Here is a 16859-nt window from a genome sequence, read left to right on the forward strand (position 1 = left end):
ACCGTTTCCCACAATTATCAGGATTTGTTACAGAAAGGAATAAAATATTTATCCAGAATGGAATTCCTTTTCCTTAATGATGTCAAAGTTCAAGATCCTTGATTAATTAGGATCACACAGTCAAAAGAAGCAAAGTAGATCATCAGAAAGTTTAGAACTAAGACGCCTTAAACAAGATGTAAGTATTGCCCACAAGATCATATGCTGCAACGTCCTGCCTGTCGGCGACTACTTCAGCTTCAACCACAACAACACAAGAGCACACAACAGATTTAAACTTAATATTAACCGCTCCAAACTTGACTGTAAAAAATATGACTTCAGTAACCGAGTTGTCGAAGCGTGGAACTCATTACCGGACTCCATAGTGTCATCCCCAATCCCCCAACACTTTACCCTTAGATTATCTACGGTTGACCTGTCCAGATTCCTAAGAGGTCAGTAAGGGGTGAGTACAAGTGCACTAGAGTGCCTTCCGTCCCCTGTCCTATTGCTCTCCTATATCTCCTATACCTTTCTTCTATTCCTATATCTCTTCTTCTACTCTTTCATTGATATGTTCTATTACTATATCTTCTTTTCTATTATTTCTTAGATATATTTTACTATGAGTATCTCCTCTATAACCTTCATCATGTATTTTACTATGTGTATATAGATATATACCCACTAAAACCCTCATTGTGTATTGGACTAGATAGAAAGATAGATAGATAGATAGATAGATAGATAGATAGATAGATAGATAGATAGATAAATCATGTAATTCAACCCTCAATTGGCCGAGACTCAGAGCTTTATGATCCCGTCAAACATATTTCTCAGCTCTTCAATTTTGCCCAAGAAAAACAAACCAACAATTTTTCCCAAAACAAGTTAAGTGCTTGGAAGTGATAAAAACAGGAGGTTGGAAAAACTAATAGCGTGATTTGTGGTTGAAAAGTTCTGACTATTATTATTCAGTTAAATTCCAGCGGTATTTCAGAATTACTGAAAAGATGTGCTAGATTGATTTATTATCTCTCCTCCCTTCATCCTGTCTCTTAGGTATTATCTGAAAGGCTTGGCAAAAATCACCCTCATATACAACAACTTTAACATGTTATTTACTCCTGTATTGACATTTATCTGGACATGTGGTTCTTACTTTGCCATGACATGATCTGACAGTTAGGGCAGGGGTGTAAAACTCAAGGCCTCGCAGGCTGAATCCGGACCACGGGATGCTTAGATCTGGCCCGCGGGGTAGCAAAGCTAGAATGTATTGGAAGATGATAGAGAAAATAATGAAAGAAATAGTAAAGCAAGATATTGAAATTACCCCGGAATTCTATCTATTAGGAATTACAAATCAGATCTATAAGAAAGAAATTTTATATTTAATTATACATATTTTAACTGCGGTTAGGATTATATATGCGCAAAATTGGAAAGGGGAGGATATCCCCCAAGAAGAAGAAGTCATCACAAAAATATTGGACTGCGCCGAGATGGATATGATGACAAGATGCTTAAATGATCAAGAAGATACGAAATTTTATGAAACATGGAACAAAGTTTATATATGGATAGATAAGAAAAAACAATAGAATATTAAGATACAAATGTATAAATTGTTTTGGTTATACAGTGGTACCTCGAGATACGAGTTTAATTCGTTCCGGACCTGGGCTCTTAAGTCGAGCAGCTCTTATCTCGAACGACTTTTCCCCATAGGAATTAATGTAAATAATTTTAATTGGTTCCAGCCCTCAAAAAACTCACAAAGTTAGTCTAAATTATGCAGAAAGACAAGTTTTTAATGAAGAAATGTACATGTACATATAAATGAATAATGAAGTTTCTTTCACTTAACTTGTAAACTTTCTTAAACTTTTAAATTTACATATGTTCAACTTCTCTGCCACCCAATCCTGTAGGACAGAGGTCCCCAACCCTTTTTGCACCAGGGACCGGCTTTAAGCGATCAAGAGAGGAATGGGTGAATGAATGGACGGAGGGTGGGAAGGAAGGAAGGAAAGAGGGAAGGGACAGGAACAGAGGAAGGAAGCAAGGAAACTTATGAAAGGGGAGAGTAAGAGAGGAATGAGTGAAGGGAGGGAGGGAGGGAGGGAAGAAGGTGGGAAGGAGAAAGAAAAGAAGAAATAGAGGAAGGGAAGGTAAAAGAGAGAAAGAAAAAGAGCTAACTTCTGCGTTCAGCTTCAGGAGACAGCTGCGAAGCGGCGCGCGTGTTTTAAAAGGTTGCAGCCGGCCTGGGGGGCTTGGGGGGGTGCTGGCAAGCCCCCCAGGCCGGCTGCAAGCACCCCCCGAGCCCCCCAGGCCGGCTGCAACCTTTTAAAACACGCGCGCCGCTTCGCAGCTGTCTCCTGAAGCCGAACGCGGAAGTTAGCGTTCGGCTTCAGGAGACAGCTCCTTGGCGCTCGTATCTCGAATTTGGGCTTGTAAGTAGAACAAAAATATCTCTCCCCTCCCAGCTCTTATCTCGAGTTGCTCGTAAGTAGAGCAGCTCTTATGTCGGGGTTCCACTGTAATAGCGTTAGATAAATTAAGTTTGGTTTTGAAATATATTAGAATTAGTTTATATACAAAGAATTATTATGAGAAGAACTTTCTTTAATAAAAAGTTTAACAAATCTTTTTTTAACATTCAATTATATATTCAATTATGTATTCTTTTTTATGTACTTAACTTCATACTTTTGAGATAAGCGGGGAAAATATATCCCCACCTTTTATGTTGAATGTATGTATGTCTGTTTGTCTATTTTATGAAAACTAATAAAAAAATTATATATATATATATATAAAAGATCTGGCCCGCGGGGTTGCCCTGGAAACAGCAAAGGACCAACCCGTGGTGCCTCTGCCAGAAAAAACAGAGCTTGCAGGGTCCACAGGCGGCCCTCCCGAGCTCTGTTTTCACTCGCAGAAGGCCGTTGCAACCGAAAATGAAGCTTGGGAGCCCAATATCCCGGGCAGAATACTCGGGCCACTGACGAGTGACGTCAAGTTCCCCGCCCCCCAAAGGGTCAAACACAAACTTGATGCGGCCCTCAATTAAATTGAGTTTGACACTTCTAGAGTCGGGGAATTGGGGCGGGTGCTACTTATCTTTCCCACTGGTTCACATTGTGACAGAAGAGCACATCGGTACCCGTGCATACACAGGGGGGCACGTGGAATTATGGGTGTTGGCACGTACATGTGTGACACACACACACACACACGGTGTTCCCCACTTTTGGCACGCAAACCAAAAAAAAGGTTCGCCATCACTTCACTAGAGCTATGTGTCTTGAGAAAACCAGGTTGCAGGAGATTACGGGTAGATTTTTTTTAATACTTACAACCAGTTGTTTACCAATCATTTGAAGTTACGATAGCTCTCCAAAAACTATTTTTCTTGATTTACTATGCCCCCTTTCAACATTTCATGGATAAAGAGAACCAATTCACTCTCGACTTGGAGTCAGAGCTACTAGTTCTAAAGAAATGGTCCGAACTGGTAGCAACCAACTGCTGAGGGGAATGTATTTGTATTCTGCTACAAAGAAATCATTAAATATAGAATAATCCTGGCTTGATTGGAGTCTGTTCTGACCCAGCTTTAGCAGAACCAAGAAACAGACTCCCCCCCCACTCAATCCCCCCCCATCTTTATTCAGCTACTGTGTATTCATGGCATTCCTTCCAAGGGTTGACTGAAGTACAGACTTTATCAGTCCTTTACCAGTCCTCTGCCGCACGAATCCCAGCGACCGGTTAGGTCCCACAGAGTTGGCCTTCTCCGGGTCCCGTTGACTAAACAATGTTGTCTGGTGGGACCCAGGGGAAGAGCCTTCTCTGTGGTGGCTCCGACCCTCTGGAACCAGCTCCCCCCAGATATTAGGACTGCCCCCACCCTCCTTGCCTTTCGGAAACTCCTTAAAACCCACCTCTGCCATCAGGCATGGGGGAATTGAAACATCTCCCCCTTGCCCATGTAGTTGTTGTGTATGATTCGATTGTGTGCTTGTTTTTTATATATTGGGGTTCTTTTGGATTTTTTAACTTAAAACTGTAATTTAGATTGCTAAATATTAGATTTGTTGCTATGTATTGTTTGCCATTGTTGTGAGCCGCCCTGAGTCTACGGAGAGGGGCGGCATATAAATCCAATAAATCTAATCTAATCTAATCTTGGAAAATTGCCGGGCCAGGAGCTCCCAGCCAGAAAGCTGCAAATTAATTCCTGGCAAGAAGTCTTTGTGGTATGAACCACAATGAGCAAACCTTCCTAACAAAATATGAACAATTGTCTACTATGACACCACTCCCCTTTTGCTTTTATTGATTCCCCAGCCCATTCAGCGTCCACGTGTGCCTTTCTTCCTGAGTCGGCTCTTGGTATATAGTTGTTCTCCTTTACCAACAGCTCTGTGCATATGCGCATCTGGAATAGGCCCCAGCTGTTCTTCTTCCCACTTATCTCCAACTCCGAAGGCAGCTGGAAAATGCCGGACGGCCCTGGCTCTATCTCTGCATTGGATGTAGAGCATCCATCAGAGGCTTCCCCACACTCAGGACTTGCCCAATTTCCTCATCGTCCGAGCCTGTCACCAGCTCTCCTGGCAGCTGGCAGACCACAACAAGGTCCTTGTCATATACTACCCATTGGGAATTGATTTATTACACTCTTCTTGGTCTCCTTCCATGCCATTTCTTAGTAAGACGATTAACCAGTAAACATAATAAAATTAAATGCTTATGTTTTCCAAGAACAAAACAAAAGCTTTTTAAAATGAGAGTTCACTGAACAAACTGCAGTGAGCTAATTCAGGCACGGTGCAAAGCCAAAAAGGAAATTCTATTATTGCCAATTTTTTTTTGCCAAATTCCACTGAACTTGGTCCAAACTTCAAATCAAATTAGTTTTTTAAAATTCTTATACTAAAGAAATGATATTAAAACTGCATTTTCTCTAGCTTTATCTAAGGTGCCAGAACATTTCTTACTGATAATAAAATACGGCTTGCATATAGCATGATAAATAGATTAATGAAAAGTTTCTTATACCTTCTGAAAAATCTTTCAATTTTCTGTCCCCCTATAGAATCGTTTTTCATGAGAAATGAAATCACCCACTCAGCCCCAAAATAGCATCTTGTATTTTTATATTTAATGTCGACAAATGTTTCTTTTATAACTTTGCAGCCCACTTCCCCAATTAGATGTCCTTTAAAATAATTTAGGATTCTCCAGGCTCAAAATTCCCACCCAGCACGGCCAAATTCTTTAATCTCAGTCCCACCAATTAAAAGGGTTTTTTCATCTACTAATTCTACAGAATAGCAGTAATTTCTACAGGGGTCGCAAGCAAAGCAGGTCCAAATTGCACACTCTTTAACAGCTGAGATTTCTCCTCCTGTTCGAATAATGGTCTTATTTGTTACAAAACTGCTTGAGGTAGCAGGTGCAGAGTAATTATCAGATGGCATCTGGTTTATATTTTAAATATTTGGGGGATTTGTTCATTCCTTTGGATATGATCTCAAATCACATCCCAGGCTTCTAAGTTATTCCAGTAAATACTCAAGACAAGCTGGGAAAAATGTTTTTGAACTGTACGAGGGATTATGCTAGGTACTGTATGTTCCTGGCTAAATGGAAATGTTTACATGCAACTAAGCAGCAATGAATTGTGGATAAGGAACATTTTCACTAAAGTGATAAACAATGCAAAAAGGATATTTATTTATTTGTCAAGCAAGTATAATATTATAGTACATATTAACATAAGTAGAACGTAGTAATAGAAAGGATAATAAGACAGTAGGACAGGGACATTAGGCACAAAAGTGCACTTATGCACGCCCCTTACAGACCTTTTAGAAAAGAAGAAAGGTCAATTGAAGATAATGTAAGGTTGAAGTTTTTGGGGTTGGGGGAAGCAACAACAGAGTCAGGTAATGAGTTTCAGGTGGTGACAACTCTATTGCTGAAATCGTGTTTTCTGCAGTCAAGTTTGGAGCGATTTACATTTTGTATCTATTACGTGCTCTTGTGTTGTTGTTGTTGTTATTGAAACTTTAGAAAAAGTGCAGAGAAGAGCAACAAAGATGATTGGGGGACTGGAGGCTAAACAAAGGAGGTTGACGGGCCCGAGGGGGAGAGCCTTCTCTGTGGTTTCCCCAACCTTATGGAATCGACTACCCCCTGATGTCTGTACTGCCCCCACCCTTCTGTCCTTCCAAAAGGCTATGAAGACCTGGCTTTGCCGGCAAGCCTGAAGACCGTGAATATAACATCTTATCATGTCCAATTTGTAGCTGATTCTGTATGTATGTGGGTTTCATTGGATAGTTAGTTAGGATTTATTATGGGTTTTTACTGTTCTTATTACTAATATTTGACTTTGTTTATTGTATGTGCTATTTACTGTTGTAAGATGCTCTGGGATGGGGTGGCAAAAAGTCAAATTAATTAAATTAAATCTTACTAATATCTTTACCCAAATGTGTCTAATCATAGCAACTTTAAACCATGGAACTCTGGGAGTTGAAGTCCACAAATCTTAAAAAGTTGCCATGGTTGGACGCCACTGCCTTAAGCCTTTTGAACTTTTCTTACTTTTTAATACTGGTTTAATTACTATTGGTGCTGCTTACCGAATTAATTACCGACAGCTTTCATTTCAAATATTGCAGCTGGGACACTTTATTAAGTTGGCTTGCGGTCTGCCAGTGTGTTTTAATGTTTTGTTAATCGGTAATCCAGAATTCTGTTTTGTGCATGCATGTGTCCATACAGGGAGTAAATAAACAGAGATACTGTTTAACAGTGACTTCCTCTGTGTGTGTGACTACTGATGCAAAGGAATTATCAAAATTGGACTTGTATGTTTGTATTGGCAAAATCTACTAATCTGAGCCACAAGTTGGAAGAAGATGAGACAAACAGTCCCGAACAACATATGTTTTGGCACGAAGTTTCAATTCTAAGGCTTTTAAGGCTTTCAAAATTCAAGGTCATTTTTTCTGACGCTTTGCGTAAACGTTGGCCTTCAATTGCTCATTTCAGCCCAGATGGCATTTTTCATACTTGGTGATCTTGTTCTTTTGATTTTACAATTACTATAAACATACTCGCGGAAAGCATCCTTTGTGTCTCAAATTATGAAATGAGACCTCTGTGAAAAGACTCACCTCTAGCATACGGTTATTTTTGTTGCATTGAAATGCAGGCATACACACACAAACACACACAAACAAATTTAAATCCTCAGTTTTACGGGGAATTCTTCACACTGACAATGAAGTTATCATCTACATAAGGAAATCCAGTGTATTACTTCCCTGGCTTTATAAATATGCTGAAAATGGTATTTTTTGTTTTTTGTTTTGTTTTGTCAAGTACTTAGTAGTGGTATACAGAGATACAATATTTATATACATGATGCTAGTAAAAGAGAAACATTAGGACAGGGGACGGAAGGCACTCTGGTGCTCTTATGCACACCCCTTACTGACCTCTTAGGAATTGGGAGAGGTCAACAGTGGATAATCTAAGGGTAAAGTTTTGGGGGTTAGGTGATGATACCTCCTGGTAGGGAGTTCCATGCATCAATTACTCGATTACTAAAGTTCCTGCAGTCGAGTTTGGTGGGGTTTACTTTAAGTTTGTATCTGTTGTATGTTCGTGTGTTGTTGTGGTAGAAGCTGAAGTAGTTGTTGACAGGAAGGACGCTGTAGCAGATGATTGTACATTACAAGTGATACACACACATATATACACAATTCAAAGTGTTGGTTATGACCTTTAAAGCCCTTCATGGCACTGGATCAGAATATCTCCGAGACCGCCTGCTGCCGCACGAATCCCAGCGACCGATTAGGTCCCACAGAGTGGGCCTTCTCCGAGTCCCGTCAACTAAACAATGTCGGTTGGCGGGCCCCAGGGGAAGAGCCTTCTCTGTGGTGGCCCCGGCCCTCTGGAACCAACTCCCCCCGGAGATTAGAACTGCCCCTACTCTCCTTGCCTTCCGTAAGCTCCTTAAGACCCACCTTTGTCGTCAGGCATGGGGGAACTGAGACATCTCCCCCGGGCCTATACAATTTATGAATGTTATGTCTGGATGTATGTTTGTTTAGAAAATGGGGTTTTAAAAATATTTTTAAACAGTAATTTAGATTTGTCATAAATTGTTTTTCACTTTGTTGTGAGCCGCCCCGAGTCTGCGGAGAGGGGCAGCATACAAATCTAAATAATTAAAAAATAAAAATAAAAATACACCCCACACGCACATAAACAGTATGAGGGAGACTGCTACCACCCAGCCCCAATGAGAACAGAAATTCTCCAGTTCTACTGCCTTAAACTAGGGAAAAAACTGTAACAAAGTGCCCCTCAATCTCCAACTTCCAAGCACGAGCAAAAGACAATACCACAATCAACTGAACCAAAAGGACACTAAGTCATTCAAGAGCCTAAATAGGGACAACTAGCATTTAGGATCATAATTATGGAGGTGGAAATGACAGTCTCTTCTTAATCATAGCCTTAATCATAACCAAACAACGGTACTCCCAAATTAAGTTTTGTTAACTAGATGAATAACATACAAAAGGTGCCAAAGAGTTTTTAACAGCTTTCATAAAACCCCACGCACAACATAATGACCAGCTTCCAAACCAACCTTTGACCCTTCCAACCACAATACCACAAATTAAACCTCTTTACTTTTCTGCCCATCGCCAATTCGAGAAATGAATACATCTACTGACCACAACCCAAATCTTAGTCACAATTCGCACTTTCACAGATCCAATTACCTCCTTCAGCTGCACGTTAGAATGAATGAGCTGGAAGGGACCTTGGAGGTCTTCTAGTCCAGCCCTCTGCTATAAATTATAAAGATTCCAAGAAACTTTATAATTCCTATCATTTCTTTCTTCCATGTCCCAAAACTTTCCCCTTCCTTCCTTCTTTCGCACACACATAGGATATTCTTTGTATGGTTAATCCTCAACTTATGACCACAATTGAGCCCAAAATTTCTATCACTAAGCAAGACAGTAGTTAAGGTCCCCCGTAATGCAACCATTCTCGCCACGGTTGTTAAGCGAATCACTGCAGTTGTTAAGTCAATAACACGGTTGTTAAGTAAATCTGGTTTCCCCATTCAATTCAATTCAATTCAATTTATCAGATTTGTATGCTGCCCCTCTCCGAAGACTCGGGGCGGCTCAGTCACAACAGCAATAAAAACAGTATAACAATGGAACAAATCTAATAATAAAATTATATTAAAAAACCCCAACAATTTAAAAACCATACAACACATACATACCAAACATACCAAACATAAAATATAAGAAAGCCTGGGGGAGATGTCTTAATTCCCCCATGCCTGGCGATATAGGTGGGTCTTGAGTATCTTGCGAAAGACAAGGAGGGTGGGAACCGTTCTAATCTCTGGGGGGAGTTGATTCCAGAGGGCCGGGGCCACCACAGAGAAGGCTCTTCCCCTGGGGCCCGCCAAATGACATTGTTTGGTCGACGGGACCCGGAGAAGGCCAACTCTGTGGGACCATATCGGCTGCTGGGATTCGTGCGGTAGAAGGCGGTTCCGGAGGTATTCTGGTCCAATGCCATGAAGGGCTTTAAAGGTCATTACCAACACTTTGAATTGTTGATTTTGCTTGGTCAGAAGGCTTCAAAAAGTGATCACATGATCCTGGACAACCATCATAAATGCTCATTGCTAAGCATCCACATTTTGACCGTGTGATCTTGAGGGCGCTGCAACAGTTGTAAGCATGATTAACGCTTATAAGTCACTTTTTTCAATGATGTTGCTGAACGGTCACTAAACAAATTCAAGGCTTATCTGTACTTCTATCGATGTCTTCCAAAACTCTGTCCTGGGTTTACCTTTGAAGAGTGTTCAGAAATTGCAACTCATGCAAAATGCAGCCGCACGAGCGGTCATGGGCCTCCCTAGACATGCCCATGTTTCTCCAAAACTCCGCAGTCTGCATTGGCTACCGATTGGTTTCCGGACACAATTCAAAGTGTTGGTAATGACCTATAAAGCTCTACATGGCATCGGATCATATTACTTGCGGGACCACCTTCTGCCGTATGAGTCCCAGCAACCAGTGAAATCCCACAGAGTCGGCCTTCTCCAGATCCCATCAACTAGACAATGTCGCTTGGTGGGGTCTAGGGGAAGAGCCTTCTCTGTGGGGGCCCCGGCCCCCTGGAATTAGCTCTTCTCAGATATTTGTACTGCCCCCACCCTTCTCGCCTTCTACAAGAGTCTGAAGATTCATTTGTGCTGATTTTGGCCCCCTGGCTGATGAATGTTTTGTATGATTGCTGTTTGAATGAGTATGATAGATTTTTAACGTTATTGGGGATGCTAGATTTGTCCATCTAGTTTTAATGAATTCGATTTAGACACTGTATTTTATTGTTCTTTTTATGTGTTGTAAGTCGCCCCCGAGTCCTTGGAGAGGGGCGGCATATAAATCCAATTAATTAATAAATAATAAATAAGTAAATGCACATGTTCCTTTTCAAATTATCAACCATTTACCACCTCTTTCTTTCTTCCTCTTCCTCTCTTTGATCAGTTACCCAGAATCTGTCTCTCCTTTCTGCTATAATCAGGAAAATCAAATTGAATTCCCCCAAAATTAAACTTTATTAAAGAGGGATTAAAAATGATCACTAAGGTCCCTAACAACATTATCTTCCAAATGTCGTTTTACTTTTTGAACAGGCAGTCTGGATTTTTTTTTTTTTAATGTGAAGTAGCCATTATTAAGATACATATAACCAAGCAAGTTATCAGAGCAATTAATTAATATGCCACAATTAAAATTATCTCATGCCTAAGAGATCTTAAAATTCCATGCAAGTTTATTCTAAATGAATGGCATCTTCTTGAACATCAAATTATAGAATTGCAATCAAGAAGTTTAAAAATAGGCCTTAACTGATGTATGTATGCATGATAATTATTTCAATCTTAGATTAGCCTTACTTATTGAAAAAGGAACTCCTCTGAAATGGACTAGAATGGAAGTTTTAGAAGCTTTTTATCACCATAAAAAGCATCTAAAATGTCCATTCTATTCCATTTATAATTACAGTATTATCAAAGACAAATTCCTTGTGTGTTCATAGAAACATAGAAGTCTGACGGCAGAAAAAGACCTCATGGTCCATCTAGTCTGCCCTTATACTATTATCTGTATTTTATCTTAGGATGGATATATGTTTATCCCAGGCATGTTTAAATTCAGTTACTGTAGATTTATCTACCACGTCTGCTGGAAGTTTGTTCCAAGGATCTACTACTCTTTCAGTAAAATAATATTTTCTCATGTTGCTTTTGATCTTTCGCCCAACTAACTACAGATTGTGTCCCCTTGTTCTTGTGTTCACTTTCCTATTAAAAACACTTCCCTCCTGGACCTTATTTAACCCTTTAACATATTTAAATGTTTCTATCATGTCCACCCTTTTCCTTCTGTCCTCCATACTATACAGATTGAGTTCATTAAGTCTTTCCTGATACGTTTTATGCTCAAGACCTTCCACCATTCTTGTAGCCCGTCTTTGGACCCGTTCAATTTTGTCAATATCTTTTTGTAGGTGAGGTCTCCAGAACTGAACACAGGATTCCAAATATGGTCTCACCAGCGCTCTATATAGTGGGATCACAATCTCCCTCTTCCTGCTTGTTATACCTCTAGCTATGCAGCCAAGCATCCTGCTTGCTTTCCCTACCGCCTGACTGCACTGTTCACCCATTTTGAGACTGTCAGAAATCACTACCCCTAAATCCTTTTCTTCTGAAGTTTTTGCTAATCACAAGTTTTTGTTCAATCACACTTGGCCAATAAAGAATTCTAATGTAATCTAATGTAATCTAACCTAACCTAACCTAACCTAATCTAATCACACATTTTTATGCTGACCTTCCTCAGCCATTAATCCTTGTAAATAGGATCATTCCGATATGGTTTATTATTAGCATTGTTTCTGTAAGAACAGCAAATTCTTGCACATTTGATATAAATGTCATTATCTAAACCCTTTTAATAGATGAACCATTAGTATTCATTAGTTTAAGAAACGAGCCAATTTGAAATGGTGATTTTGACTGATTTTCATAGAAACATAGAAACATAGAAGACCGACGGCAGAAAAAGACCTCATCTAGTCTGCCCTTATACTATTTCCTGTATTTTATCTTACGATGGATATATGTTTATCCCAGGCATGTTTAAATTCAGTTACTGTGGATTTACCAACCACGTCTGCTGGACGTTTGTTCCAAGGATCTACTACTCTTTCAGTAAAATAATATTTTTTCATGTTGCCTTTGATCTTTCCCCCAACTAACTTCAGATTGTGTCCCCTTGTTCTTGTGTTCACTTTCCTATTAAAAACACTTCTCTCCTGAACCTTATTTAACCCTTTAACATATTTAGATGTTTCGATCATGTCCCCTGTTTTCCTTCTGTCCTCCAGACTATACAGATTGAGTTCATTAAGTCTTTCCTGATATGTTTTATGCTTAAGACCTTCCACCATTCTTGTAGCCTGTCTTTGGACCCGTTCAATTTTGTCAATATCTTTTTGTAGGTGAGTTCTCCCGAACTGAACACGCTCGGGGGTTGCATAACTAGTTAAATAACTCAGTTTGGCCTTATCCAATTAAGGTAGACATAATGCCAGGCTTCACATATTTGTCCCTTTTTGAAGGGACAAATTATGAAATACTTAGTGACTGCACCCTAAAATGAGCTTACTCACCGTTAAAAACAAAGGGAAAATAAATGATCAATCGGCCTCCTCGAACCAAGACCTTCTGATATGGCTTCCCTCTTCTTTTGAGTTTCAACTGTTGACAAATGTAGAGTGTAGCATTGGCCCCCAAAGAGTGCTTACTTCTACACTAAAGTCATAAAAGCCATCAAGCGAACAATGGTTTATTTTTATTTAGACCAAGTTCTATTTTTAGATCAAGAAGCATATGCTTCTGAACGTCTCATCCTGGCTGTTTCTCAAGGAGAAAAAAAGAACGTGGAATTCGTTGGTCTCGTCCCCGAAATACTAATCTATAGTTTAGATGAAGGTCTGCCTAATATTTGAGTTCTTCTTCCTATTTCACAGCTCACAAATTTTCTCAGTAATGTAGTTCATGTAAATTTTTAAAAAAAGTTCTAAAAGAACAAGGGAGGCAAAAAAGGTTTTTGTTTTCCTTCTTCTGCTGACTGTATCTCCTGCTATTTATATGTTGGAAGCTGCCCCGAGTTCTCGGAGAGGGGCGGCATATAAATCCAATTAATAATAATAATAATAATAATAATCATCATCATCATCATCATCATCTATCGATTGAAGGCAAAGTGGATAAAGAATAGAAGTGGTCATGGCTTACGAGTGGAACACTGAAAAAGGAGAGAGAAGGACTAATGCTGGCGGCACAAGAACAGGCCATTAGAACAAATATTGTCAAAGCCAGAATTGAAAAATCAACAGACGATCCAAAGTGCAGACTCTGTAAAGAAACAGATGAAACAATCGATCACATACTCAGCTGCTGCAAAAAGATCGCACAGACTGACTACAAGCATAGACATGATGCTGTGGCACAGATGATCCACTGGAACTTGTGCCGGAACTACCATATACCAGTGGCAAAGAACTGGTGGGATCATAAGCCCAAAAAAGTGGTCAAAAATGAGCAAGCAAAACTACTGTGGGACTTCCGACTTCAGACGGACCAAATTCTGAAGCATAACACACCAGATATTGTGATCGTGGAGAAAAAGTATGGATCATCGACATCGCAATCCCAAGAGACAGCAGAATTGAGGAGAAGCAGCTAGAGAAATTAGTGAAATACGAAGATCTAAAAATTGAGCTGCAACGACTCTGGCAAAAGCCAGTGAAAGTGGTCCCAGTGGTACTTGGCACGCTGGGCGCAGTACCAAAGGATCTCAGTGGACATTTGAAAACCATCAGAATTGACAAAATCTCCATCTGTCAATTGCAAAAGGTCGCTTTACTGGGATCGGCAAACATAATTCGCCACTATATCACGCAATCCTAGGTGCTTGGGAAGCGCCCGACTGGTGATAAAATACGAAATCCAGCATAGTGATCTCGTTTGCTGTGTTGTACTGACATCATCATAATAAAAAATAATAATTTATTAGATTTGTATGCCGTCCCTCTCCGAAGACTCGGGGCGGCTCACAACGTAACAGCAATACAATATACTGTAAATACAAATCTAATGTTAAAAACTTAAAAAAACTAATTTAAAATACATTGTTATAAAAATGTATCTGTTACACAATCATACTCAGTCCGAGTGAGTGTGTAAGTAAGTAAGTAAGTAAGTAAGTAAGTAAGTAAGTAAGTAAGTAAGTAAGTAAGTAAGTAAACAATAAATAAATAAATTTCTTTAAAAAGGCATGAATAGATAACTGAGTCCTAAACAAGTCCTAAACCTGCATTCTGCATCACTGTGTCAGCAGTCCTCTTCAATTAACCATCAGTGTGGTTTCCTTCCTTCCTTCCTTCCTTCCTTCCTTCCTTCCTTCCTTCCTTCCTTCCTCTCTCCCTCCCACCCTCCCTCCTTCCCTCGCTTCCTCATAAGAGGACAAATTATGCATTGTAAAGATCGCTTGGTGGTAAGAGATACTTCCAATGTAATCAGGTAAGCGTTCCTCATCTCCGGCGTCCCTGGTGTGCTCCCGGAGACCAGCGCGTGGATACACATGTTTGGTGGATGGGCACGCATTGGCGTGGGATTCGGCTTCTGCACATACGCCAGGAATGAAATCTCATGTGAGGAAACTTGTACGCGAGAGATTTTGCCAATTTTTGCCAATTTCTTTGCTTCCGCGCATGCACAGAAGTAAAAAATCGGCAAAATCTCCCACGCGCAAGCGTCCGCATGTGAGATTTCACTTCCTGTGCATGCGCAGAAGCCGAATCTCACGTGGGCGTGGGTGTCCATACACCAGGGACATGGAGATGCATGTGCTCTCAATTTCCACTACCATACTAGAGTGGGATCTGTACTGGGTGCAACCCACTACTGAATGTAATCTATCGAATCCCGTGCATGGATGGCCCTTGTTTCTATGTAGAACAGAAGGGAAGGAAGCTAACCACCAGACTGCAATAACCCAAGTGAGAGGTCAGACAAGGAGACCTGAATTCATTGGTAGCCTCACCCTGGAATGAACAAAGGACACACAATCCATTTTGCAGCTACCAAGATTGTTGGATGAGCAGGCACAAAAACAGCCAGGAAAGTGATTGAAGCCTGGGAAACAGGCCCTCTGTCAGTCAACAGGGGTGCTGATTTACCACCAGCCTATCAAGTACAGTGGTACCTCTAACTACAAATGCCTCTACTTACAAACTTTTCTAGATAAGAACCGGGTGTTCAAGATTTTTTTGCCTCTTCTCAAGAACCACTTTCCACTTACAAACCTGAGTCTCTAAAACTGTAACCGGAAAAGACAGGGAGAAGCCTCCATGGGGCCTTTCTAGGAATCTCCTAGGAGGAAACAGGGCCGGAAAAGGTGGGGAGAAGCCTCTGTGGGGCCTCTCTAGGAATCTCCTGGGAGGAGACGACCGGAAAAGGTGGGGAGAAACCATCCCTGTGGTTTCCCCAATCACACGCATTAGAAAAATTGCTTCTTCTTACAAACTTTTCTACTTAAGAACCTGGTCACGGAACAAATTAAGTTCGTAAGTAGAGGTACCACTGTAGTTAGGTGGCAAGTGCTGGGCAGCACAAGCAAAGGACAGCTAATGAAGGAAATTTGTAGGGAATTTACTCTTGATATTTTTTCATAAAGTCTAGCAAAGGTGACCTCTCAAAAGGTCTGAGTGGCTTCAGTCATTTATACTTTAAGTTGATCTTCAGACACATAGAAAGCATACCTACTAAAGGTCGCTCACGTCCCCCCTGGCATCACTTTTCAGTTCTGTGTACCATCCAGTTCCTTGCCTTCTAAAATAATCTCACGCAATAAAGACAAACTTTCTTTTCCAAGAATGCTGAATCCAGAGACTCGGAGCAATAAGAACCGTTGAAAATCCCTGAAGTTTCACTCAGAACTTTACTATTATCCAGCTCAAACTGCAATCCCTGAAAAGCCAGCCACGTTACGTAAGATGTAATAAATTCAACATTTTAAAAAACTTGTTAAAATTCACATTATTCGTTCCAGTGTATTCTATTTTATAGGGTAATAATAAAGACAAGTTACATTTGGTGTAACGTAACATTAATCAAACCCCTATTTTTTCTTACAAGAAGGTTAGTATTTTATATTGGAAAAAAATACTACAGATTATCATTTACACGGTATGCTATTTCTGGAGGGGTCACAATGTTTACTTTTAGCAAGAAACGTAATAAAACATCTTGACTCAAAGGTAGGCAACTAATAGTTTTCCATATGCTCCCATCAACTGTAGCTTGAATCTTTCTCTGGAGGCAGTAAATTCATTGTTTATCTCACAGGCTAATCAGTTTTAAGTGTTGTCCAACTAGAATTCATCAGATACAGTTCAATTCTTAATCGGCGTATAGAATGTGGCACAGTGTCCTGGTTTCTGGTAGAACCTTAGCTATTACAAATATCTTTTACTAAATGCAGTATTTCATAAACAAAGAAACTCCATCTTTATTTCTCTTCCCTTCCGTATTCAAAATACAGTTCATACTAGCACATTCCTCTTGCTCCCGTTATCTTTCTTAATTGCATTCCTCATGCATTCCTCCCAGCCTTCTCCGTTTAACAAGATTTATGTACTCACAGCTTGATTCA

General features: G+C 40.1%; 1 protein-coding gene across 1 annotated transcript in view; it reads right to left on the minus strand.

Moving 5' to 3' along the window:
* The window catches only part of SNTB1 (syntrophin beta 1), a 161964-nt gene that overhangs the window by 32264 nt on the left and 112841 nt on the right, over positions 1–16859 (minus strand). The window lies entirely within an intron of this gene.

This window comes from Erythrolamprus reginae, chromosome 3, assembly GCF_031021105.1.
Source record: "Erythrolamprus reginae isolate rEryReg1 chromosome 3, rEryReg1.hap1, whole genome shotgun sequence".
Taxonomy (NCBI): domain Eukaryota; kingdom Metazoa; phylum Chordata; class Lepidosauria; order Squamata; family Dipsadidae; genus Erythrolamprus; species Erythrolamprus reginae.